General features: G+C 35.6%; 1 protein-coding gene across 13 annotated transcripts in view; it reads left to right on the forward strand.

Moving 5' to 3' along the window:
- Nucleotides 1-26,625, forward strand: part of WDFY3 (WD repeat and FYVE domain containing 3) — a 269,816-nt gene that overhangs the window by 15,449 nt on the left and 227,742 nt on the right. For all 13 annotated transcript variants that reach the window (XM_079153142.1, XM_079153145.1, XM_079153139.1 and 10 more), the window contains exon 2: nt 12,697-12,787. The gene's annotated coding sequence lies outside the window, so the exon portion shown is untranslated. The remainder of the gene's footprint in view (nt 1-12,696; nt 12,788-26,625) is intronic.

The following is a 26,625-nucleotide window of genomic DNA, read 5'->3' on the forward strand; positions in this document are numbered from 1 at the left end:
AGGTGTGGAGGAAAAGTCCTCTTTAGTAAGCCCTGCCAGGAGAAGAGCAGTCCAAGAATAATCCATTCAGTCTGTTGGTAATGGGAATTCATGATGAAGATGCAAATAGAATCTGGGATATGAGGGTGTGTATGTGTAAATAACTAAATGAACAGGAACACACCTGCAACATATTTTATATGACTGGTCACCCCAGAATTCTCTTGTGGGTACTGGACTGTAGATAATGGCCTGCTACTAGTGCTAGGGATTGGGACTGGTAATTGAAAGCAGTTGCCTCAGTCTTAAGAAGAGAGAGCAATGACTGGAGTAGGGACCTCCAAAAGTGTCAGAATAGAAGCTTAGTTAATATAAGAGCTATAAACAGGGTTAGGAGAGCCAGAAGAGATAGGGGTAGAACAGGGTGGGTATCAGAATAGGCTAAAAACCCTAGTCATTCTATTTGGGAATATAGATGCTGGGTAATGTTGATGATGACTTTATCCAGAATTGAAGATAGGGACCAAAACTGTCAGAAGTCCATATTAATGATCTGTGATTTAAGTGAAAAGAGAAGTAGAAGCACATGGAAATCAGAAACAGCCTGGGTTTGACATTATTTATATTAAGGGTCTTTTAAGGGGAAAAACGTTAATCATTGTTAATCAGTAATCCTTTAGTCTGCTTTATTGGCACTGGTGTGGCATCATGAGATGTAGAAAACTGCTGATGCCTCACAGTAGTATCTTTAACAGGGAACTGCTGCTGAAATGAACAGACTTAAGTTTTGGCATAAATATGCTTTCTTGCACAATAGGAGGATATGAAAAATCATGTTAGGCATGAGAGTTCTCATGTCACAATTCTGAAGGCAACATCACACTGTTAGGAGTTTAGTCTCTTAGTGGGGTAAGAGGAAGCAAGGGAAATTCATGGTTAGGATACTTTGAGGTTAAAATGAGAGCCCTCCACACTTGTCATTTACTTCCTAGAAAAAGTCACATTAGCAAGTTTTTGGTTGCAGTCATTTGACACTTGCTGGTTTGAGGAGAGGAAAAGGCTTTAATGGACCCATACTGGGATCTGTGTAATGAATTGAACACATGGAGCTTGGACAAACAGAGCCACAGTTGCTTCAAGGACCTCATTAGCAGATTGGATACCTTCTTTCTAGACTACTGCCACTAAGGTGACTTCACTCTAAAAGAATTGACCTTTCTGTCTTACCTTTTCAGTTTTTATATTCCAGCAAAGAAAGATTAGATTAACCCTGTTCAAATCAGTACCTACCTCAACCACAGCCAGGGAATGCAGAGTTATGAGGTGTGGTCATAGCGTCATAACTTTATTTCTGTGTTCTGGGGGCCGTTCTCAAAGAAGAGGAAATCGAAAGTTTGGTAGCCCTCCTAAGAGGTGTCTAGAACATCTCAGCTGTTGGTAGCTTAAGCACCCCTTTTCTTTTGTCTTCTTTGTGCTTACCACCCATTTATATAAAAACAGAGGTAATCTTGCTTTTCTGTCTTTTGATGCATTTTTTTTTTTTTTTTTTATAGTGGAAGAAAATCCAAATGTAAGCCAAGGTTCCTCATACTATGGTTCCTCATGGAGAGACATTGTCATAGCTCTGTTGACTTTAGATAATACCATGTTGTCTCTGGTTCTATTGTGATTATTTTTTGATATTTTACAACATAAGTTTAATTTATGCCAACTCTTCATAAACATGACTGGGGGAAAGGAAAAATAAATTAAAGGAAAATGTATCAAATGGGAAAGACAGAGTTACTTATTACACCCCAGTGACTAGTAAGGAAAGAAACAGTGGCTATAGTCCTAGTTTTGTATCTGTGTACAAAGCCTTAACCTGTTTTACTTCTGAGTTTGTATTTCTATTACCTTTGGCTAGTATTTTGGCTTATAAGGGCTCTCTGTCTCTAGCAAGTGGACTCAGCCCTTCATTCCTGAAAGGTTCTGAGCCTTGGTAGTTCCAGCTGTATGGAATTATGAGTCTTCCATTATGCAAGTCAATTTTATAGCTTCCATTTTTATTAACTTTTCTTTTGTCTTGAAGAAATCATCCTGAGTGTGAAAAACTCAGCTTTCAATAAAAATAGTTTTGTCTCCTAATATTTCTTCCTTATGTACCCAATAAAACTAGATCAACAGATTTCAGAGTTCTTGAGGCAAGAAGCAAAACTTTGAGAGCAGATGGAAGATGCCACCAGCACCATCACCACTTGGATCCCACATTCAGTATGTTTTAAAGGTGGGAGACATTGTGTATTGGGGACAGTTTAGAGCCTGTTTGATACACTGCAGGACAGTACCCTAGTTTTAGGTCTTAGGTAGGGCAAAAACATGCATATCAAGCTGCAAGAAGGCTTTACCTACTACTCTGGGGACATTTGTGTCTGGACAAGAGTCTGGTTGATAAGACTCCTGATGGTAGATGGTTATCTACCTCTTGCCATTTAAAGTAAATTCTTGGATCAGAGCCCCTGTGATTTATATGAAGCATTCACTCATCTTGAATGGTGGTATTGGCTGAGGCAAATTCAGGATTGGTGTTTATTACAGTGGGGGCTATCCATCACTGCTGCTATAATGTGAAGGGCTTGATGTAATTTGCCTGCTCAGAGGCAGTCGGTAGTGGCATCAGGCAAAGAATTATCAGTAGTAGAAGTAGTCAGGCCTGTTGATGCAATTGAGCCCTTGCATAACAGCTGCTCCTTCCACCTGGTTGTTTGCATGAACCTGTGGAGCAAGGACCAGCCAGGCTGGTGAGGCGTATGACCTGTTCTGTAATGTGAGTCATTCTTTTCCCCCAACTATGAAGAGTCTATGCTTCAATTTTGCTTTGGCAGTGGCAGAATTCTCTTAAAAATATACATGGGAAGGAATTTTGGGGTTCTGTGGTCTTGTAACATTCAAATAGCTGTTCCCTGAATCTCCCTATTTATCCTTCAGATCTTTTCAAGGTCATTGATCATGGCACAGGAGAGAGGAGGACTGTAGGCTCCCCAGTCACTTCTTTCTATTACAAAGTAATTTATTGTCTAAGTTTCCAAGACTTAAGCAAGATTTTTAGCCAACATCCAATGAATATACTTTTAATTTCTTATTATCTTAGTTGACTCACATCTTTGACTTGACTTTTTGATTTCATATTTTGTACTTTCTCATAAAGGAATTCATTTAAAAAATTTTGTTTTTAGAGTGGTAATATGGCATTATATCCTTTGTGAAGGCATGTGTGTGCATGTATATATAATACACATACATACTTATTTGAGCCTAAAAAATGTCTGCAGACATACTCTAATCAGTGATCATCTTTGGGAAACTGGGTTAAGGGAAGAATTAGTATTGTAGTAGAGAGTAGCTTTTATTGTTTTACTTCAAAATTGTGTTCTAAGAATATATTTTCAATAAATATGAAAAATGGCAGCCTATAGATTTTGCTTCTTAAAGTTAGGAGAGAGAATTTGAGGATAATTAACAACTAATAAAGTCTTATATAAAGCTGTGTTGTACTGCCAACAAAAAAATATGTAGTGTTCTTTTATTTTTATTTTAGCATGTGTATTTCAATAATGGATGCTTACTGAAAGTAATTGCATGAGTTAGTTTTTCCATGTAATTACTGTTCGATTGAATTTTTTTGCTATCAATATAAAGTTTCCATTTAAAACTTGCTATATAATAACAAAAGGTACAATGTATCCTCATCTTAAATATGTTGTATAATTCAGGGGTCAAATGACAATAAGAAATTGCAGGAAGAAGGCCTTCAACATGTTATTCTCCTCTGTTAATTTTAGGTTTCACATCTGGGCATCTGATAGGGACACAATGCTCTCAAAGTCTTGTAACTGGGAATATAAGGGCTTGTTTTCCAGAGTCCAGTTTTAGTATGTGTAGGGCAGATTGCATCATCTTCAAGCTTATTGTTAGATGCTGATTTTGTCACCTTCTACAGAGCAGTCTTTTTTTTTTTTTTTTACTGTCCTGGGGTTCGAACCCAGAGCCTTGCACATGCTAGGCAAACACTTCACTGAGGTACATCGCCAGCCTTGTTTTCTCTTTTCAAAAAATATATTCATCCAAATATATATATAAATAAAAGCTGACAATAAGTTTAAAGCTCAATAAATTTTCTCAATGAACATTTGCCATTTGAAGAAAAATGAAAAAGCTAGCTACAGATTTGGAAAAATATTTGCAAAACATATATCTAGCAAAGAATTTAAACCAAAATGTACCAAGAAGTCTCAATTCAATAATAAGACAAAGAACTCTGTCAAAAAATGGACAAAGGATTTAAATAGACATTTCACGAAGGCTATATGAATAATCATACATAGTATGTAGAAAGATACAGGTACTCTATTTGGCATGGGAGGAATGCAAATTACCATACTACAACACATTCCCTAAAATGGCAAAAATGAAGTCTAGCAATATAAGTTTGGTAAGAATGTGTAGAATTGAAGTTTCCTCTAATACATTGCTAGTGAAATGGTGTAGCCACTTTAGCAAAAAAGCGCTACGTTGTTTGCAAATTTAAACATATTCCCTATGAATTATAAATTCCATTCCTAGGTATATACCCAAGAGAAGTGAAAGCAAATGTCCATGGAAAGACTGACATCTATAGCAGCATTATGTAAAATGTTTTAGATTTGCTTTTCACGAATAATTAATATTGAACATCCTTCCATGTGCTTGTTTGCTGTCTTTTTGTGTTGACATCTTGCTCTTTAAAAAATTAGTTTGTTCATTTTATTCAGTTTTGAGAGTTTGTTGTATATTTGAATACCAGTATGGTCTGTGTTTTACAAATAATTTCTTCCAGTTTGTGGTTTCTTTCTCATTTTTACAACAGTGTCTTTGAAGAACAGAAATCAATTTTGGTGAAGTCCACTTTTGGTAATTTCTTTTATGATTTGACCTTCTTAATGTTCTGTCAGAGACTTCTTTGCCTAACCCAAAGTCACAATGACTTTGCCCTAAACTTCTAATAGTTTTGTAGTGTAAGGATATTTATATCTATGATCCTTTTTTGAGTGAAATTTTGCATATCAAGTGACTTCTAGGTTCCTTGAATTTATTTTGCATGTGGGTATCCAATTGGTCTACTACTTTTTGTTGAAAAGTTTTCCCCTTCTTTATTAAGTTTCTTGAACATTATTGTCAAAAATCAATTGACCATATATATTACCTATTTCTGGAATCTCTGTTCTTTTCCATTGACCTATTCTTACATTAATACTACATTGTTGTGATTACTCTAAGTCTTGAATCAGGTTAATGTGAGTCCTCCAGCTTTGGTTTTAAAATTGTTTTGGCTATTCTAGTTTCCCTGCTTTTCCATGTAAATTTTAAAAGCATCCTGTTAATTTACAAAAAATAAAGTCTGCTGTAATTTTAATTAAATTATATTGAATCTCTTGGTAAATTTAGGGATAAACAGTATCTTTTTGTTGTTGTTGTTGTAAGAGAAAAATTGCAGAATGTGTTCTACATTTTTTTAAATTGTGCACAAATGGAGTGCAATTTGAGAAACAGTATCTTTATTGTCTCTTAATCCACGAGCAGGGAATCTCTCTCCATTACTTAGATCATCTCAGTTTCTTTAGCATTTGTAGTCTTTGGGATAGTCTTTTTCTTTATTTCTTTTTTTTTTTTCCTTTCTTTTTTTTAATTTGTTGATCATGTTTGCTTGCAGTACTAGAAATTGAACTCAGTGCCTTGTACATGTTAGACAAGAATTCTACTATCACATAATCTAAATCTAGTCAGGAGGAAACATCACACAAGTAAAAACTGAGATGTTCTACTTTAAAAACAAAGTGGTAGGACGTCTGTGTTCTTTGAATAAGTTAATGTCATAAATGATAAAAAAGTTACCTCATCAACCCTGGTAGTTTTCAAAATACAAATCATGCACATAGTTTCTTAGGTTTCTCCCTAAGCATTACACGTTTTTTAGGAGTGCTATTATAAATGGTTAGACAGTCTATCTACCCTTATTAACTATAGTAGGTTTTTTTTTTTTTTTTTTGGGTAAAATCTTTGGGGGTTTTCCACCTGGACAATGTTGCCTAGAATAAAGAGAACATTATTTTTCATTTCTTCCATTCCAATGTATGTCTTTTATTTCTTTTTCTTACCTTATCATACTGGCTAGGGCTTCCTAAGTATAATATTAAAGATGGAAAGCATTCAGTCTTCCATCATTAAATATGTTAGCTATATCAGTTTTGAAGAGTGAGGAAGGAGGGCATACAAATATGGGATGGAAGAAGGCAAAAATAAATCCTGTGGGAATAAATAGGAATTGAAAGTATCTATGTGAATTCATTTTTTTTTTAGAAGAAAGTTGTGTGTGTGTATATATGTATATGTATATATATATACACACAGTGTGTATATGTGTATACATAACATATATATACACAGGTATATACTTACATGTATCTATGACATATACACACATTTTTTCTCATGTATATGTAGATGCATTTTTTTTTTTAGCTTTGTCCAACAAAAAGTCTATGAATCATGAGCATGCCTGACTCCTAAATTTTGGTCTCTATTATCATTACCAACTCAAAGGGACCACAGTTTTTAGAAATAGCTATTTCCAGGCTAGGGCAGGATGTATATCAGGTGAGCCAAAATCATTTTTTTTTTTAAATGCTAGAAAACAAGATATTTTTTAAATGATGTGAGTATGTCACAAGAAGCTTGTTGTTTGTTTTTTTTTTTTTTTTTTTTTTTTTTTTTTTTTTTTTCTTCTTGGTGCTGGGGATTGAACCCAGGGCTTTGTGCTTGAGAGGCAAGGATTCTACCAACTGAGCTGTCTCCCCAGCCCCACAGGAAGCTTGTTGATATTCCCACTATCTAAATAGGATAGTTTGATCATCAGATAAGTATAATAATGAACTGTGAACCATTAAAAATGGGAATTAATCTATAATTATAATCAACTGTTAAATAAGTAAATAAATAGAGGAAAATGAGGGTTCTTGCTTATAAAGCAGTCTAAGTTCTATGGTTGGAAAATCATCATCATTTTGTAGATAGCATAATAAAGCATCCTGACAATCCAGGGGAGACATGGATCAGAAATGTATTTCCATGGTCTTAAAGTATCTCCCCACAGATACTATATTAGTTACAGGGGATAAAATAGTGATTATATATTGGTGAGATCCAACAATAAAATGGGGCAGAGGGTTACAGTGTGACTCCATATATGACACTCTGAGAGGACACCTCCTCATCATCTCTCTTGTATTACGGCAAAGACTGAATAACCTAAATCTAGTTGGGAGGAAACATCACAGAAATAAAAAATGAGAATGTTCTACTTTAAAAACAAGGCATTGGGAAGTCTTTGTTCTTCAAATGAGTTAAAAGATAAAGATAAAGGCTATGAAGGTATCCAAGTTAAAGGATGCTTAAGAAAGATAACCACAAACCACAGTGCCTGACCCTAGACTGGATCCTATATTGAATGGAGGAAAATGTTGTAAAGGATATTATTGGGACAGTTGAGAAATTGGAATGCAGACTACAGAGTAGATAAAGTTGATATCTGTATTTTATTTATATAAGAGTATCTCTTACGGAAATGCACATAGAAGCAGAGGCGCAAAGGACTATAATGTACATAGTTTATCTTCATTTGGTTCAGGGAAAAAATGTGTGTGGGTATGTATGTGTGTCTGTATGAATGGCAAGACAGTGGGAGAGAGCATGTAAGCACACATGATAAAGCAACAGGGATAAATTTAACAACAGGCCAATTTGTGGATATTAGTGTGGTTTTTGTGTTCTTACATAGTATTTGTAACTTTTCTGTAAGATTTAAATTATTTCCAAGCAAAATATTCAAAACATTTGTTTTTAGACTTTCCTTGTCTAAAAAGATCCTGTTTCTTTGTCTGGAACCAGTTTTGGAATGAACATTTTTATAATATTTTCCTATGTGTTGGTGTCATGTCTCTACAAGCCACCCATTGTTGAATATGACAGCAGTTAGTGGAAAATAAAGAAGTCATTCTGTGAATGGTCAGAATCTGAAACCTCAGGTTTTTAAGAACTGTTTACTTTATTGATTATATTAAGTTTTTGGAAGTAATAGCTGCAATGTCAACTGTAGTCTTTCACCACTTACGTTTTGAAGAAAGTTTAGAATGATTATTCTACGTCAAATATCTAGTTATTGTCTTGTTTATAAATTCAGAGAGATTTCTGGTTTGTTTTTTCCCTAATAAAGTCATTATTCATTTGTTCATTAAAGTTTATTGAATGCCTGCTACACACAGAATCTTTTCAAGCATTGAAGGTGTAGCACCAAACAAAGCAAAGATCTGACCCTCATGAATTTTATGTTTTTGTGGGAGGGCAGATAAGAAGGAACAAAAGTAAAATAAATGAATGTTAGTTGGTAACCTTGGAGAGAAATCAGCAGTGGATTAGGGAATACTGGGGATAGAGTTGTTGCAATTTAAATCAGTTTTAAGAAGAGTGGATTGTAAAGACTTTGCTAGGAGACATTTGAGCAACCATATGAAGATAAGGCAGTATAGTGATGCATGCAGAAATCATAAGCTGGTGGATGAACCTGTAGACAGAGAGAATAGAAGTATAAAGACCCTGAGGCAGTGGTGTGCCTGGCCTGTAAAAAGAATAACAAGAAAGTCATTTCGAAATGAGGTCAGAGCAATGGGGGCCAAATTATGTAGGTTCTTTTTTATGACCTTAAAAAAATGGCTTTTACTCTGATTGAAATGAGAAGCCATTGGAAGATGAGGGGAGCAGATGTTGCATCATATGATTTATGTAAGGATGTCAGGATAACTCTAGCTGCTTTGATGAGAAGGGACTACAATAAGGGAAGATAGGAGTTGGAAGATCAGTTACTATGACAAAAACCAAAGAGATGATACAGATTTTGGCCAAAATAGTTACTGTGTAGGTGGTTAGAAGTAATCCAATTCTGGATATATTTTGTAGATAGTCAGTGACATTAACTGATGAATAGTGGGTAAGAACTTAATGGGAAAAGAACTTGTACTGCAGGGGTCAAGGAGAAGAGGAGGAGGAACAAAGGCAGCTGGGAAGAGTTGCCAGTGAGGCTGGATGAAAGCAGGAGAGCCTGGTAGCCAGGGAAGGAAAAGGTGTTTGATGTGGTGAATGATGTCAGATGCTGCCCATAGGCTAAGAGAGGTGAAAATGGTTTTGGGTTTAATAATTTGTATGTTGTTTTTAACCTTGAAGTTTTAGTGGTGTAGTGTAGAGTAAAAGTCTAATTGGAGCATGCTCAGTTTGAATGGAAGTATACTTGAAGACAGGAAATACATGTTTGTGATGTTTGTTGTAAAGGATGTCAAAAACATTGACCACCTAGAGGGATTTATGGGGTTAAAAGTGTTTTGTTTGTTGGGGATGTATCTGACAATGGTTTTGCTTTATCTGAAGGGGAAAGCTGATGCTGTGGGAGGGAAAAGTAGAACTTAACTAGAGCCATGTCCTTGCATAGGAGTAGGGCTGTGACATCTATAGCCAAGTGGGAGAGTTAAACTTTAATGTGACCTCTGAAGGTGAAGCAGAGTAGAAGGGTACAGGTAGGTTGGTAGGTATGATGAGAGATTCTGAAAGTTCTCTTCTGATTGCTTAAATAGGAATCAAGGTCAGCTTGTGGAATAATCAGGTTTTATGTGACTTTTGATTCCTCTTACCCTGCCCCCACTACTTTTCATCCCATGATCTGCCAAGAGTCTTGGGAAGCAATAGGAAGGCTATAAAATTGCTGATTAAATTTTTCTTACAGAAAATTAGCATTTGGTTATTGTTTAGTTTGTCTACTTTATATAACTTGGAAAGAGACTCCTAAAAATTGTCTAGGACTACCTGGGAATTTTTTTTTTCTTATTAATTTTCAAACCCAAGAGTATATAATTGATCCAGAATTCCTTAGAATGGATCCAACACAATTTCCATGTTAAGTATTAAAAAAAAACAAAAACAAAAACAAAAAAAACTCAAAGAAATAACTGGACCAAAGAGTATAGCTAATTTTATAGCCAAGTCTAGAATCCAGGTCTCTGGTGTTCTGATTTCTAAAATTTAGTTTTGAAATTCGTTTTTCACACATATGTGCAGATACATCACCCCTTTGACAATGTAACTAACTTATCCAAAAAAATGTATGATGTAAAATGCCAGGGACAAAATGAGAACTCTGTCTAAATTATGACCTTTGTAAAACCTGCCTGGAAATTATATTGCATATTGCAATTAGAATGTGCTGAAATCATTTCATAGCCTTGGCTTTCGTTTGAATTTATATTAAAATGAAATATTATAAAGCTGAATTGATTGTATAATATTTTATATTTCTGGTACCTTAAGATATCTATAGACTGATTATATTAAAAAAACGTGTTGAGAAAAACATTGGTACTCTAACTTGCTATTACTAATTGTTTTGGCCTGTTGCCATTTCTGTTTCTGCTTCTTTATCTCAATATTTTTCTGTACGTGGTAATTCAAAATGGGTAAAACTGGGTAATCAACATCTAAAATAATAAAATTTCTATGAAACAATAAGCAAAGGCCAAGCAATTCAGGAGGAAAGTGAGCAGAAGATATGAATAGGCATTTCATCTGAGAAGAAGCATGATTTAGACAATAAATATGAAGAAATGTTCAAAATCGGAAAGGACAAATTAAGAACACAGTAACACAGTTGAATACCATTTTATATCCTAAAATTAAGAAATTGACATTATTTAATATTGGAGAGGATGTGGGTTAATATCAACTGCTTGTTGCTGATGGGATTATAAATTGCTAAACACTATGGGGGAAATAAAAATCAGTATCGTTCTGAAAAATTGAACATGCATCGAAATCCTCACTCCTAGGCATATACTTAAGAGAAATTTTGGACATGTGGAACAGGAGACAAGTATCAAAACTTGGTAACATAAATGTTTAAAACAGTAAACAAAACACAAAGCAAGATGCTCTTGATAAGAGAATGAATAAATTGTGGTACATTTAAACAACACTGTATTACTTTGAAGTGACAATAAACTACAACTACATATAACAACATGGGTGCATCTTGGAAACAACATTGAATGGAAATATCAAATCCTACAAGACAGGAGCTTTTTGATATCATTTTTATGGAATTTCAAATAAGCAAAATGGAAAAGTATATTATTGGAATGTATAAATATGTGTTACACTTTTTAAAACATCAGGATAAACACTATAGGGTTGACATTACAGAGGGTTGGGGAAATGAGAATGATGGGCATGGAATCAAGGAGGAGCCAATCTGTAGAACAAAGCCAGTAATTCACATTCAGTAAGAACCCAACTCAAGAGAGTTGGGTGACAGGCACCTAGATTTTCATTTTATTGTTTTGCTTTGAATTTAATTGTGTTGCAAATAATTATTATATGGAGAAATTAATATATTAAAAACTAATAAAGCCATACTCTGAAGTCAAAATTTTGGAGCCATTTCATCACTTCTTTCTGCTTCCCTACTGATGCTTGAATTTCTAACAGCACTTAGTATTTTGCTAGAGGTATCTTGTTCTAAAGTCTTTGTTCTCATTAAGCCTGTGTGTGTCAGCCATCTGATAAGTCACACAGTAAAAACTTGTTGGATGTGTAATCTAATCAGTGACTTGGGGAAATAATTTGGGATTTTTCTTAGAAACTATTCAAGAGATAGACTTTTAAAGAATACTCCCCCTCCCCACTTCTAGCTAGGTTCCTATAAAATAAAAATCAGCCTAGAAGTGAGATAGATATCAAAACTAGACTATCATTGGATAGGTATTGGAATGACAATTAACTAATTTTGTCTGAACTATTTTGATAATATGATTAAAGAGATTAACAAGTAGCGATGCATGACAAAAACAAATAGTTGATTAGAAAAGTAGAATATTATTAAAAATGAAACGCTTATGCATAACATTTTAGAATTTTAAGGCCTTTGGGGATTAGTTCAGGCTTGGTAAGTGACTTGAGGCTGGAGTTATGACCCTTGAGTGAGGAAATGATTTTTCTGATTTTTTAAAAAATATTTTTTTAGATGTTGATGGACCTTTATTTCATTCATTTATTTATATGTGGTGCTGGGGACCGAACCCAGTGCCTCACACATGCTAGGCAAGTATTCTACCACTGAGCCACAACCCCAGCCTTGATTTTTCTGATTTTAATTTAGAACCAATCAGGTAGCTCTGCACTTCATTTATCTGCAGATGCTTGGCAAATGCACTTAGAGAAATAAGATGATTTTTTTTTTCTCAGTTGTTAAAAAGGAGGCAGTGTGTCCTGTGATGTACATATATGTTAGATTTAGAATCAGATTCTGTCAATATGTGTTCATGTTGTCATTAATTCTTTGCATAACTTCTCAAGGTCACACTTACCCCACCAGTAAAAGAAAAAAGTTGAATCAGATGGTCTGTAGAGCCCAACTTCAAATCACCTTATTATTTACATGGATTTTTAATAGCAAGTTTTATCTATTTTAAAGTGTTCTTATGTGTTCCATCATTAATGGATGCAACAGGAAAGGAGATAGAATCATTTGAAAATGAATGACACATTACTGAATCAGTTTATAATTTAAGCATAAACAGGGTTTTCTTTATCTTTCCTTTATCGCAGGTGTAGGTGTTCTCTACATCTGCTTCAGGAAGAAAGTGCCTGCCATTCTTATTTCTCCGTGGGTTCATGCCAGCCCAGAACAGAGAATCAGGTGAGTTTTAGGATTTTTTTATTTTTTTCCCAGTCCATTGAAAAGGGAGCCAGGAACAGTATCAGAGTTGTCATCACTGCTTCGTTGAGTGGTATCAAGTTGACTGAACCATTATTCAAAAGACCTGGGTTTCAGTCCTCCTTTAGCACTGATGGCTAGGTAAACTAGGGAAAGCCACTTTTCCTTTGATGACTTTTAACTTTATGCACACAAAAAAGCGTCTGTTGGAATAAATTATCTTCAGTTTCAATTCTGACTTGAAATCATTATTACTTTTGTTGTAGGTACCTGTAAAAAGACAAAAATCATGATTTTAAAGCATTATTTCCTATATCTTTTCCCTGAAAAAATCTATAGGCACTCATTATGATAGGTTAACGTGTTGTAACTTGAAAATGTCTTGAATATACCTGACCTACTGAATTTCATAGCTCAGCAGCACAGTACAGGGTAAAGCATCAGTTTTTTACCCTTGTAACAGGGTGACTGATTGGGAGCTGTGACTCACTGCCTCTGCCCAGCATCAAGAAAGACTATTGTACTGCATATCACCAGTCCTGGAAAGGGTCAGATTTCAAATTTTGAAGTAGGGTTTCAGTGAACATGTATTGCTTTTATACCATCATAAAGTCAAAAAATCTTAAGTCAAGCCATCCTAAGTCAGGGACCATCTATAACTGAATTTAAAACACAGGCTTTGAAACTTCAATCTGTTGTACTGTAGTTGAGTGACTAGTTTAAGAGATAAATGATGTTGTAAGGCACTTGAGAGTGAAACCACTTCTGCAGCAGTTGGGGTCTGTGTAAGCTGCATGCCTCTGCAGCTGAGAAACCATTTGCTGCTTTTAGTGGTGGGCTATGCCTGCCAGTGTTGCAGAAGACCCCAGCACCTCATTGCCAGTTTCTTGTTTCTGGGTTCTTGTCTTGTGAATTTGGAGAATGAAACCCACAGAGGAGGATGAGTGAGTGTAAGATTAGAATTCATTTAAGCATGATTAGAAACAGAACTCCCACAGGACCAGAGGGGACCCAGCTGGGAGCAAGACGGGGGTTGCTACTTGGGTGTGCAGTGTAGGGGTTTATATTGCTCTCGGGTTAATGCTATTGGTCCAAAGTTACACTAGTCAGAGTTTGGAAAATACCAACACTATTGGTTAGGACTGTAATCCCATTCAGGTTTGCCCCACTTCTGTATGCCAAAGTGAACTTGGTGGGCTCTGTCACCATGCCCATGCTCTCTATCCATGCTCCAGTCCCCCTGGGTCACTACTCCACAGCTCCATTACTGCTTCACTGTGCCTCTTGGCAGGGATTAATGAACTGGCTACTACGAGGCTCAGCAGCCGGGTAGCTTGTCGAGAGTGCTGTGGCTACCCAATTGTCTTAATTTTCACATTTCACTTATATTGTGGTTATTGAAAAGTTTATTTTTTATGTGAAATTATTAGTCCTTCCATAATGTTATTCAGCTTTAGAGAGGACACCTTTTTGACCATGTTAGCTCTGTACTGATTGAAAATGACTCAATGAAAATTAGCTTAATCAAAAAGGGGAGGTTGGGCTGGGGATATAGCTCAGTTCATAGAGTACTTCCTGTCAAGCACAAGGCCCTGAGTTCAATCCCCAGCACTGCAAAAAGGCAAGAAAAAGGGGGAGTGGGGGGAGTTTATCAGGCTTTTGGGAGTGTTCCAGAAGACCAGATCCAAAGACAGAAATGCAGTGGGACTGTACAATGGGAACCCAGGACCTAAGCATAGTTAGGTTTCCTGTCAGCTCTCAGCAGGGTGTCTTTTCTGGGCACATCCATTGCATTCTTCACTGTCTCTTTAGAAACTGTCTGTCTTCATGTTTCCAATCTTTGTGATGGGAAGCATAGTTGCCACCACCTTCCAAGCTTTGGGTCTTGCATTCCAGACTCCAAAGACAGGTCACATTTTATGTACCTCATCCCAGATTCCTCAGAACAGACTGATTCCTTAGTCAGATGCCCCTGAACAAATCATGGATCACAGGAAGGTCATTTTAAAACTTTGCATTGGCCCCTTGTTTCAAAACTTGTTCTCTGAAAAAGATCTGACTTATTCCTATTAAAATGCAGATAACTAATATTAGAGTATACTCTATTATTAGTACTAGTAGTACTAGTAGCATTTTAGTTGGGATCAAAAGATGAGCCAAAGCTGTATTTCTCAAACTGAATTCAAAGGAATCCTAATTTTCATCGTATTAAAAAGATGAACATAAATGCAAAAATGCATTAGAAATTGAAGGGCAGGTTTTTAGGGTCCAGGGTGTCCTACTTAGGAACATTTTATCCCAATTTAGTCAGACAGCAACATGTACCTGAACAAGTATTTTTTGTGTTTTATGTGAAAGAAAAAGAAGGCCACTGCCTTCCTTAAGTGTTTGTAATCTGAAAGTGTTAGACAGTATAAATGATATAGAAGGAATGTAGGAAATCCGGGGGGGGGGGGGGGGATTTAAAACATAAGCTCTCAAGCTGTCCAGTTAATTCTTTGTATGTATTGAGAAAGACCTCAGAAAGCCTAGCCCAGAATCATACTTTGAAAGTACGATTCGGGCTGGGCATATAGCTCAGTTGGTAGCGTGCTTGCCTCGTAAGCACAAGGCCCTGGGTTCAATCCCCAGCACCACAAAAAAAAAAGAAAAAGAAAGTACCATTCAATATTTTTTGACTAAATGAATGATTGAATGATTTTTGTGCAGTCCATATGCTTAATTACAGTGTGAATTAATGAATTATCTGATTTTGAAACATATAGGAAAGGAAGTGCAGATTTAAAAATTTCTCCTTGCTTTTTTTTTAAACCTAATCATTTTGAGTTTTCTTATAAAAATTAGGATATTTTGATTCATTCCCCCTCTAAATAGCTGAAATAATTTATAGTCTTTCTCCCTTCTGCCCTTCTTTCTTTCCTTTCTTTTTTCCTACCACATAATTTTTGACCTTTCAAATTGCTTCTTTTATATTTGTTCTTATTGCATGTTTTGTAAGTGACAAATCATGCATCACGTTTGTCTTTCTCCCTGCAATGTCTTTAGCTTTTTTAAATTATATTTAACAGGCCCAAGAAATGTTTCAGAGTCCCATAGTAATGCATTCTTTGTAGTCAATACTGAATCAGTTGTGTTTCAAAATTCAAACTTTTTGAGATCAGAATTAAGATGTGGCTTGTGTTAAAAATCTTTACCTTCTTCCAGCATCAGTAGATAATTCTGAGGTTTTGTTGTGTCAGGGTTGGGCTTTCAGGAATAAGGGTTTTTTTGTGTGCCGTCAGAGATCATTTGAGGAAAGCTTTTACAAAATTTTATCAGAAAGCAAGCTGGCCTGCATGAAAGAATTCCTCAACCCTATTGTTGTGGAGGTCTACTGTGAACTTAGACTGTTTAGGAGATTAGGTTCTTTTATATGGGCTTGTTTTTATCTCCTGTTTCTTGAATCTTTTTTTTTTAATTAATTTATTTTTTATTTAATGATTTTCGTCTCCTACACCTACCAAAAAATTGCCCTGATCACAAGGAATTTCCTTTTGTAATGTTATGGATATATTTGAAATCCACCTACTTTTTCTGAATAGTAACTAAATAATAATAAAAATAACATTAATAACAGCTAGCATTTAATGTTTCCTAAGGTCTTATTTAAGCATATATTCCATCATTTATTCTTCCTAACAACCCTATGAGATAGATTCTATTATTAATATTCTAATTTTAAATTGTTAGAAACAGCTGGAGAAAAAACTTGCCCAAGGTCACAGGAAAGGAAGTGGCAGGACCAGGATTCAAATGTAGGTTTCTGGCTCATGCATTTGACTGCTTTGCTATCCTGCCTGTGGTACATTGCTTCTTTCTTAATATACTGTTGATTATATTAATCATAGATATTATTCTGTTGCTGAGAAAAGTAAGAAAATGCTTAGTAATAAAAAGTGTTTGGAACGAAATGATTTGTCCTGTTTTCTCTGACCCTGTATGAGGTTAACATCCTATTTTGGGGAAGAATCTATTGATTTGTAATTGAACCCCAGACTTTGCTATGTTCTAATAATATTTTTGGTATTTGGTATGTTAATTTAATTCATTTATTTCTTCTGGAAGTTCTGTATCTACATAGATACATGGGTGTCCATATTTACCTTTTTTGAAAAGTTATTTTGAAAACAATTTTCCTGGTGCCAAACATTGGAGAATTCAAGTACAAAAAGTACAGCCAGGTTTCTGGAGAACTGAATATTTTTAGGTGCCTGTTCTGTTTCTTTTTCTGGAGTTGCTTGTATTCTTGTTTTTGTTTCTTCCTGCTAAATAGTTTTCTCAGCTTTATTATCAGTGTTCAGTGGTCAATCATGAGTATGAAGGTCAGCTAGCCTAGTGGTCAGTCATGAATATGAAGGTCAGCTAACCTTCAGCTCCATAGATAATTATCTTGGTTGTATTCTTATTTGCCAAGAAAGGAATCATGGATTTCACATTCTGAAGGATGTCCAGTACTATCCAGTGAACTCTTCTTAGAAGAGCCCAGTTATGTGTTCGAGTTAGAGTTTCCTTTTCAATGAGGAGAAAAGGCCAGTGCTCTAATAAGGTACTGTGTGCAGGAAGAAAATGAATTATCTTCATTTTCTTGGAAATTGAAGAAAATCATTGTCCAGCTAGGTGCATTGGCAATGCCTCTAACTCAGCTACTTGGGTGGCTGAAGCAGGAGGATCACAATTTCAGGATCAGCCTGGGCAAGGTAATGAGTAAGACCCTGTCTCCAAATAAAATAAGGCCTGAGCATGTAGCTCAGTGGTAGAGCATCCCTGTGTTAATTCCCCAGTACTGCCAAAACAAAACAAAACAAAACAAAATTGTCCATGAAAAAACTTTTGGGGTTTTAAGTTCTGATGTATTTTGAGATTGTTAATTTGAGTTAGCCCTTAGCTTTTTCTTGCATTTGTGGTGTTATGTAGCAAACTTACTTTCTATAGCTCTTAGTTTATGAGTTTGGAATGGTGATATATTTTAAGTCTGATTTATAAAAATGATCTGTAAATATAAATTAATGAACTTTTCAATCATACAACTATTTTAAAGAAGCAGTCAGTGGGCCTTAAAAATTTAAATTCTTTTCTCTGAAATTTATTCCAGCAAAAAATGACCCAAGCCATCTTCTTTACCTTTTCTTCATTGTTTTCTTTCTTTCTGCATAATACCTAAGGTGTGGGTCTCAGAATGATGAGGACTTTTAAGAAAAAAAAAAAAGTACTACTATAATAATAACATTGATAAGAATATATAAAGTAACTGCAAATAGATCACAGTTCTGTAAAAGTAAACTTTATTCCTTTTGTCTACCTTGATAAGACATAGTAATGAAGACTTTAAGAAAAGTTATGTGTAATACATCCACATACTTTCATCTTTGGTATGATGGGAAAATTATATGGTTTTGTTGGTGATGCAATACATATTTGGTTTTGGGGAAAAAAGAGCAGTTATATATTGTGTAGCCTTCTTACTTACAACCTGACTAGAGTGGTAACACATGTATTCTAAGATTAGCAGTTAGCACTTTGTAGACCCAGGGGAAGTTTGCTATTTTTGCTTGATGAAGAGTACCAGAGAAAGCAGCTCTGAACCTGCCCAGGAGACAACAGGAGCAAAACTCATCCTTCTAAGCTGATAAATGTTTGGAAAAGAAGTTATCATTGAAATTAAATGGTGGCAGATATAGTCAAGGAATATTTCTGGGATTTGATTAGTTTATTACTCTTGTGATAGATGAATATGTCAAGATGGCAGCTATTGGGTAACGTAAAGTGTTGAAATGGTGGTAATAAGAGGAAGTAGTATCATCTTACAAGTCTTGAAATGAGAATAAATAATGACTGTTCAGCAGAGGAATCCATGTCCTTCTCTAAAGGGCTTGTTTTACTAAGAAATAAAAGGTGGGTTATATACATTTTCATATTAAATTTTTTGTTAAATAAGCTATTGTAATATTAAAAATAAACAAATTCTGGAAATCTAAAAACAAGTGGAGATGACCCAGTGATATAATTTATATTCCCTCTCATAGTTATTTAAAATATTTGTTTTTGTTGGTGCTGGGGATCAAACCCAGGGTAAACCCAGGGCCTTATGCTTGTAAGGCAAATGCTCTACCAACTGAGCTATATCCTCAGGTCCCCTCCCACTTTTTTTTTGCGGGGGGGGGGGTGATGCTGGGGATTGAATTCACAGCCTTGTGCTTGCAAGGCAAGTACTCTACCAACTGAGCTATCGCCCTAAACCCCACCCTCCTTTTTTAAACACAACTTTGAAAATTTCAAGCATACAGAAAAGCTTAACCAGCAATACATTGGGCATCCAGATATTTTCAACTTTGTTTCAAAAGTTACCAGAATTTTGCCCTATACATTCTCTTTGTGGATATGTACATTTCAGGGAAGGGTGTGGTATTGCTGAACCATTTGAAAATAATTTCAACATTATGACATCTTACTCGTAAATACTTCAGCATACATCTCCTAGAAATAAGGGCATTCTTCTGTAAGACCACCACGTTATTACGTCATTGAGAAAATAACAGTGTATAATTCCATTCTGTCATGTTAAATCCAGTTCATATTTAATTTTCTCATTTGTCCCCCAAATTTCATTTACAGTTTTTTTTTTTTTTTTCCACACAACAATCTAGTTAAGGTCCACATGTTGTTTTTGCTTTTTTACTTATCCTTTTAAAATCTAGACTAGTTTTCCTTTACCTTTTTTCTCTTTATCTCTCTTCTTTCTTCCTTTTTTTCTTTTCTTTTTTTTGGTACTGGGATTGAACCTAGAGGAGCTTAAACACTGAGCCACATCTCCAGCCCCCCATTTTTTAAATTTCTAACGGTTTTGCTCTTTTCTTTTTTAAAGATTTTTTTTTTTTTTTTTAAAGAAAATTCAGACCAATTCTCTTGTGTAAATTCACATTCTCTATTTGTTTCTTTCTGGAGTCTGCCCAGTGAGATTGGAAAATACTCCTCTCACAGGAGCAGGAAACCACAAGAGATATACAAAGAAAATCCCCAGGGACTGGATTTGTGGCTGGAAGTAGTTATTACTTGGTGAAGGTTAATAAATGAGAACAATCAAGAGAGTTTTCCTTTAGGTTAATGAAGCAGAAGCTGGAAAAAGAATAGGAAAAAAAGAGGTTCAAGGGAATGTATATGGTTTGGAAGTTGAAAGAGGGAAGAGGGTGGGTTAGATGTTCCATCTGTGTGTTGACTGAGTGGTTGAATGAATGAAGGGTTACCTTTAATTCTCTCTATTGACCATGAGAAGCATAGTGAGCCTACGTAAACTTAGCTTCTATTGGAAAAGCAAAGAGGTTATAGGTATTAGACCTTGCAAGTATATTCTGAGGTTTTCTGTGAGAGTATACATATAATATTAATATTTTGTACTGCTTCTTGTAAATTTTCAAGAACAAATTTGAAGCCATGATCTTATACTTTGGCTGTAACTATATTACTTTATATTGACTATGCAGATACTCAGGTGAAAAGTATCTAGGTATTGTAGTAGGAAGAGATTAAGAATCAGATCTTGGGGTTGAAATCTTGTCTCTACCTATACCAGCAATCAACCCTGTTCAATTACCATAACCTCTGACTGTTTCCTTCTTTGTGATGATTTAAGCACCCTGGTGTAGGGGAAACAGTCTTTGGAGTAAACAGACCTGTTTCTAAAACCTAGTTCTTCTGGATAGTAGCAAGTGGCTTTAGACTGCTTAAATTTCTTATTCTCAAGGCTCTCTTCATAAAAGTTGGATTGATACTTCATAGATTGTTGTTAGGGTTAAAGAAATAATTCATGCAAAACACTGTGGAGCCTGGCACATATGGTAGGTACCGGCATGTGTTAGTTTCTTGGCAGCAGATTGTTGCAGGGATCAAGTTAAATAGTCAAATAAATGTGAAATCTCTTTGTAAAGAATAAAGTCATATCAGATAATTTAGCCAATGCCTAGGAAATAAAATATCAATATGAAGCCATGTACTTATGAAATCTGAGTTTGAGACGAAACTTGATTCTCTACTTCTGCCCACAGGTCAGGTCTGTGCAAGCTGGAGCATCTGCAGTCGAGAAAGCCCATTTTAATGTTAGCAGCTAATCACAGCACAGAATGCCTACCGGTTCAGCTCCAAGGGTTGTAGCTGGCAAAGCCTGATTCTTCAAAGCCACCATGGAGTGGCATGTTGCCGTTCTCAGTATTGCAGCTCTAAATGGGGGGCTCTGACCTTCAGTGTTTCAGTAGTCTCCAGCAGCTCACTGCCAAATTCTTTTCAGGTTCTTGTCTTATAAATCCAAAGAATGAAATTCATGAGACAATGGAAGGCAAGAGTGAAAAGAGTAGGATTTATTCAAGTGTGAAGAATAGAAACAACTCTTGCAGTGGCAAGAGGGGACCCCAGTAGGGGTTGCTGCCTAAGTGTGCTTGTCTAGGGGTTTATATATCATTTTGGTCAGTGTTATTGGTCAAAATTGATGCTATCCAGGGCTTGGAAAAACTACCAGTGCTGTTGGATAGCTCTGCAGTTCCATTCAGATCTGCCCCCACTTGCATTTTCTACCTGCTCTTTGGGAAGCTGAAGATTGAGGTGGTCCTTTCATGGATGTTTAGGGTTCAGGCCTTGGCATTGTGTGGAGTGGGCATCCACACTGGGCCCAGGCCAGGCTGCCTTGTGTGACAGTTAGGAGAGCCCTGATTCTCAGCCTTGGCTTATTGTGCCTCAGGTCCCTGTGGGCATAGTGGGTTCCTCCAGGCTGTGACCCATGCCTGCCACCCACACTTAAGCCCATTCGGGCTGCCATTTCACTGCTCTGGGATGCGGGTTTATTTGGCTTCATTTATTTCTCTTCAGTTTTCATTGTAGAAATTTCTGCAGTAATGGTGTTTTAAGAAATACTGCAAACACTAGAAAATAATATTTCATTTAGGAAATCTGCTTAAGAGAATAGGACTAACAGTTAAACGTAAAATGTTATAATTATATTTATTTGTGTAGAAAAAATGATTCCTTTTATATCTCAAGGATGAGCACTAAAGTCAGTACCTGTATGAGTGTATTTCTATCCTGAATGCTTTCCCTTTTGATGTAGCTTAGAGAAAATTATTCTATTTTTAAACATTTTTATAAAAACAAAATAATCTCTTCATAGTTTTTGCAGTTTGACAGTAGAGAAAATAATATCTAGCTCCTCGTGTTAACGATCATTATTCTGTTGTCCAGTTGGGATTTTAATTTTTGATACTTGGAACCTGGCATATAGAACTATCTGTGAAGAGTATCTGTTAGCATATATTGGTAAGAACTTCTGATACCTGTATCTGATCACCTTCTCAGTAATGGAGGCAAAATTTCACCAAGGGTAGTCACTTGACCTGAAAACTAAATTAATGTAAGACAGATGAACAGGAGGAAAGCATATAAGTATATTTAATGTAAGTGTTATGTGGCACAGGAATTCTTTATAAGGAAACAAAGACCCCAAGAATGGAAGACCCATATACTAAATTGAACAAAGAGGAATAACTTGTGAAAACGTGACAAAGAGGTACTGGGGCAGGGGTAATCATTGGGTAGAGAAGTGTCAGGAATATGAGGTTAGGTTAATTGGGTGGTTATACAGATTTTCTTTGGCCTCAGCTTTCCATTCTTGAAAAGAATGTTGTTTTCAGTCTAGTATAAGACAGTCATCTTTCACGTGGGAATTTCATCTCTTGCTTTTAAGAAACAACACAAAGGTCAGAGTGACACAAAGGTCAGAGTGATCTTGCACCCCCTTTTCAAATGCATTGAAACTTAAACCATCAACCTGCCAGAGTGGCACATTCAGGGTGACTTATTCTTAACTACTTCTCCTCAAAGACTAAGTTGATTTTTTCCTTCTCCCTTTATTTATAAAACATAGGGCAAACTGCATTTGTATGCTCAAAGAGGTCTCAGCATGTTTCCCAGGTGAATAGAGGGTGGATCAAACACTTCTAATTTTTACCAGCATTTAGTTCTTTAAGCAGTTTATGTGGAGAATAAATTAAGCAATTTTGTTGTATATAAAATTTCATTCTTTTCTGTTGGCCATATATTTACTTACTTAGACTTTTGGAAATCCAAGTAAGTGTCCAGATATCTGTAAACTGAATTGATCATTGAACCGTTTCTCCACATACACAGTTAAGATTTTTAAATCAGAGGTTGAAAGACAAATGATTTAAAAAGACTGAATGAATGTGGTAATTAAAACTATATTTTTGTGGGGAGAGGAGGCCACGTTGCAAGTTATTTAGTCTTCATTACTTCAAACTTCATTGTTTTCTTTTTATAAACTGGAAAAGAACTATAAGAAGTAAGTTTTTCATTCTGAGGAACTGAATCATTTAGCAGGACTCCTTCATGTATATCTTGCCATCTGTTGTATTTTGTATTTGTAGTGTAAGACATCAAGGGAATGGTTCTATACAAAATATTTTGTTTTTTATTATTTATTGTTTTGCAACTTGAAGTTTAACATGAAATTTATTTGAATCTATCATCAATATGTATGTCTACAGGTATAGGTATATAAGTAAGAACTAAAAACCTGCTATCTATATATATTGTATAACTTTTGTATATAATACACATATACATATATGTTTGTAGTTATTTATTGATCCCTTCAATTGGGAAATGTGAATTCCCCAAAATGAAAGCAATTCATGTTTACTTATAAATATTTTTCAGTATTCTCAGAATGTACTGTAGCTTTTAAAAATTTTTAGAACTAATTAGTTACATATGATAGTAGAATGCATTTATGCATTTTGATAAATCAAAAAATAAATGGAGTATAATTTCTCATTTTTCTGTATTGTACATATTGTAGAATCACATTGTTCATGCAGACATATATGTACATGAGGTAATAGTATCTGTTTTACTCTACTATCCTTCCTACCCCCATAACCCTTCCTCTCCCTTCACTCCCCTCTTACCTGGAGTAACTTCTTCCCTAGCACCACCTGCCTCCTTATGGTGAATTAGCATGCACTTTATCAGAGAAAGCATTCAGCCTTTGGTTTTTTGGGTTTGGCTTATTTTGCATAGCATGATATTCTCCAACTCCATTCACTTACCAGCAAATCCCATAATTTCATTCTTCTTTAAAGCTGAGTAATATTACATTATATTATACATATATACATGTATATATTTTTATCCATTCATATGTTGAAGGATACCCATGTTTCTTCCATCGTTTTAGCTATTGTGAGTTGAGCTGCTATAAACATTTATGTGGCTGCGTCACTGTAGTGTGCTGATTTTAAGTCCTTTGGGTGTATCTGGTGGGATAGCTGGGTCAGAATGGTGGTTCAATTCTAAGTTTTCTGAGGAATCTGTACTGCTTTCCATAATGGATGTACCAATTTGCATTTCCACCAACAGTGTGTTAGTGTACCTTTTTCCCCACATCCTCCCCAACATTTGTTGTTGCTTATATTCTTGATAATTACCATTCTGATTGGAATGAGATGAAATCTACCAGTAGTTTTGATTTGCATTTCTCTAATTGCTAGCAATGTTGAACATTTTTTCATGCATTTGTTAATCAATTGTATATCTTCTGTGAAGTGTCTGTTCAGTTCTTAGACCATTTAGTGATTGGTTTTTGTTTTTTTTGGTGTTAAGTTTTTTGAGTTCCTTATATATCCTGGAGATTAATGCTTTATCTGAGGTGCATGTGGTAAAAAACTTTTCTCCTGTCTGTAGGCTCTCTTTTAATGTTACTGATTGTTTCTTTTGCTGAGAAGCTTTTTAGGTTTTTTTTTTTATTTTTTTAAAATTTTTATTGTTAACGAATGGGATACATGTTGTTTCTGTTTGTACATGGAGTAACAGCATACCATTTGCATATTCATAAATTTACACAGAGTAATGATGTTTGATTCATTCCATTATGTTTTTCCTTCCCCCCCACCCCTCCCACCTCTCTTTTCCCTCTATACAGTCCCTCCTTCCTCCATTCTTGTCCCACTCCCACCCCCCATTAAGTGTCATCATCCGCTTCTCAGTGAGATCATTCCTCTTTTGGATTTTTGAGATTGGCTTATCTCACTTAACATGATATTCTCCAATTTCATCCATTTGCCTGCAAATGCCATAATTTTATTATTCTTTATAGTTGAGTAATATTCCACTGTATATATATGCCACAGTTTCTTTATCCATTCATCAATTGAAGGGCATCTCGGTTGATTCCATAGTCTGGCTATTGTGAATTGAGCTGCTATGAACATTGATGTGGCTGTGTCTCTGTAGTGTGCTGATTTTAAGTCCTTTGGGTATAGGCCGAGGAGTGGGATAGCTGGGTCAAATGGTGGTTCCATTCCAAGCTTTCTGAGGAATCTCCACACTGCTTTCCAGAGTGGCTGCACTAATTTGCAGTCCCACCAGCAATGTATGAGTGTACCTTTTTCCCTACATCCTCGCCAACACCTATTGTTGCTTGTGTTCTTGATAATCACCATTCTAATTGGGGTGAGATGGAATCTTAGTGTAGTTTTGATTTGCATTTCTCTTATTTCTAAAGATGGTGAACATTTTTTCTTATATCTGTTGATTGCTTGTACATCTTCTTCTGTGAAGTGTCTGTTTATTTCCTTAGCCCATTTGTTGATTGGGTTATTTGTATTCTTGGTGTAGAGTTTTTTGAGTTCTTTATAGATTCTGGAAATTAGCGCTCTATCTGAAGTATGAGTGACAAAGATATTCTCCCACTCTGTAGGCTCTCTCTTCACATTGCTGATAGTTTCCTTTGCTGAGAGAGAGCATTTAGTTTGAATCTATCCCAGTTATTGATTCTTGCTTTTATTTCTTGTGCTATGGGAGTCCTGTTAAGGAAGTCTGATCCTAAGCCAACAAGGTGAAGATCTGGACCTACTTTTTCTTCTATAAGATGCAGGGTCTCTGATTTCAAGGTCCTTGATCCATGTGCGTTGAGTTTTGTGCAGGGTGAGAGATAGGGGTTTAGTTTCATTCTGTTGCATATGGATTTCCAGTTTTCCCAGCACCATTTGTTGAAGAGGCCATCTTTTCTCCATTGCATATTTTTGGCACCTTTGTCTAGTATTCTAAAATTGTATTTCTTTGGTTTTGTGTCTGTGTCCTCTATTCTGTACCATTGATCTACCTGTCTATTTTGGTGCCAATACCATGCTGTTTTTGTTACTATTGCTTTGTAGTATAGTTGAAGTTCTGGTATTGCGATACCCCGTTTCATTCTTCCTGCTAAGGATTGCTTTAGCTATTCTGGGTTTCTTATTCTTCCACATGAATTTCATGATTGCTTGCTCTATTTCTGTGAGATACGTCATTGGGATTTTAATTGGAATTGCATTGAATCTGTATAGCACTTTTGGTAGTGTGGCCATTTTGACAATATTAATTTTGCCTATCCAAGAACATGGAAGATCTTTCCATCTTCTAAAGTCTTCCTTAATTTCTTTCTTCAGTGTTTTGTAGTTTTCATTGTAGAGATCTTTTACCTCTTTGGTTAGATTGATACCCAAGTATTTTATTTTTTTTGAGGCTATTGCAAATGGAGTTGTTTTCCTCATTTCCCTTTCAGCTGTTTCATCGCTTGTGTATAAAAATGCTGTAGATTTATGCGTGTTGATTTTATAGCCTGCTATTTTGCTGAATTCATTGATGAGGTCTAGAAGTTTTCTGGAGGAGGTTTTTGGATCCTCTAAATATAGAATCATATCATCCGCAAATAGTGACAGCTAAGTTCCTCTTTTCCTATTCGT

The sequence above is a fragment of the Sciurus vulgaris genome (assembly GCF_902686455.1).
Source record: "Sciurus vulgaris genome assembly, chromosome: 9".
NCBI lineage: Eukaryota > Metazoa > Chordata > Mammalia > Rodentia > Sciuridae > Sciurus > Sciurus vulgaris.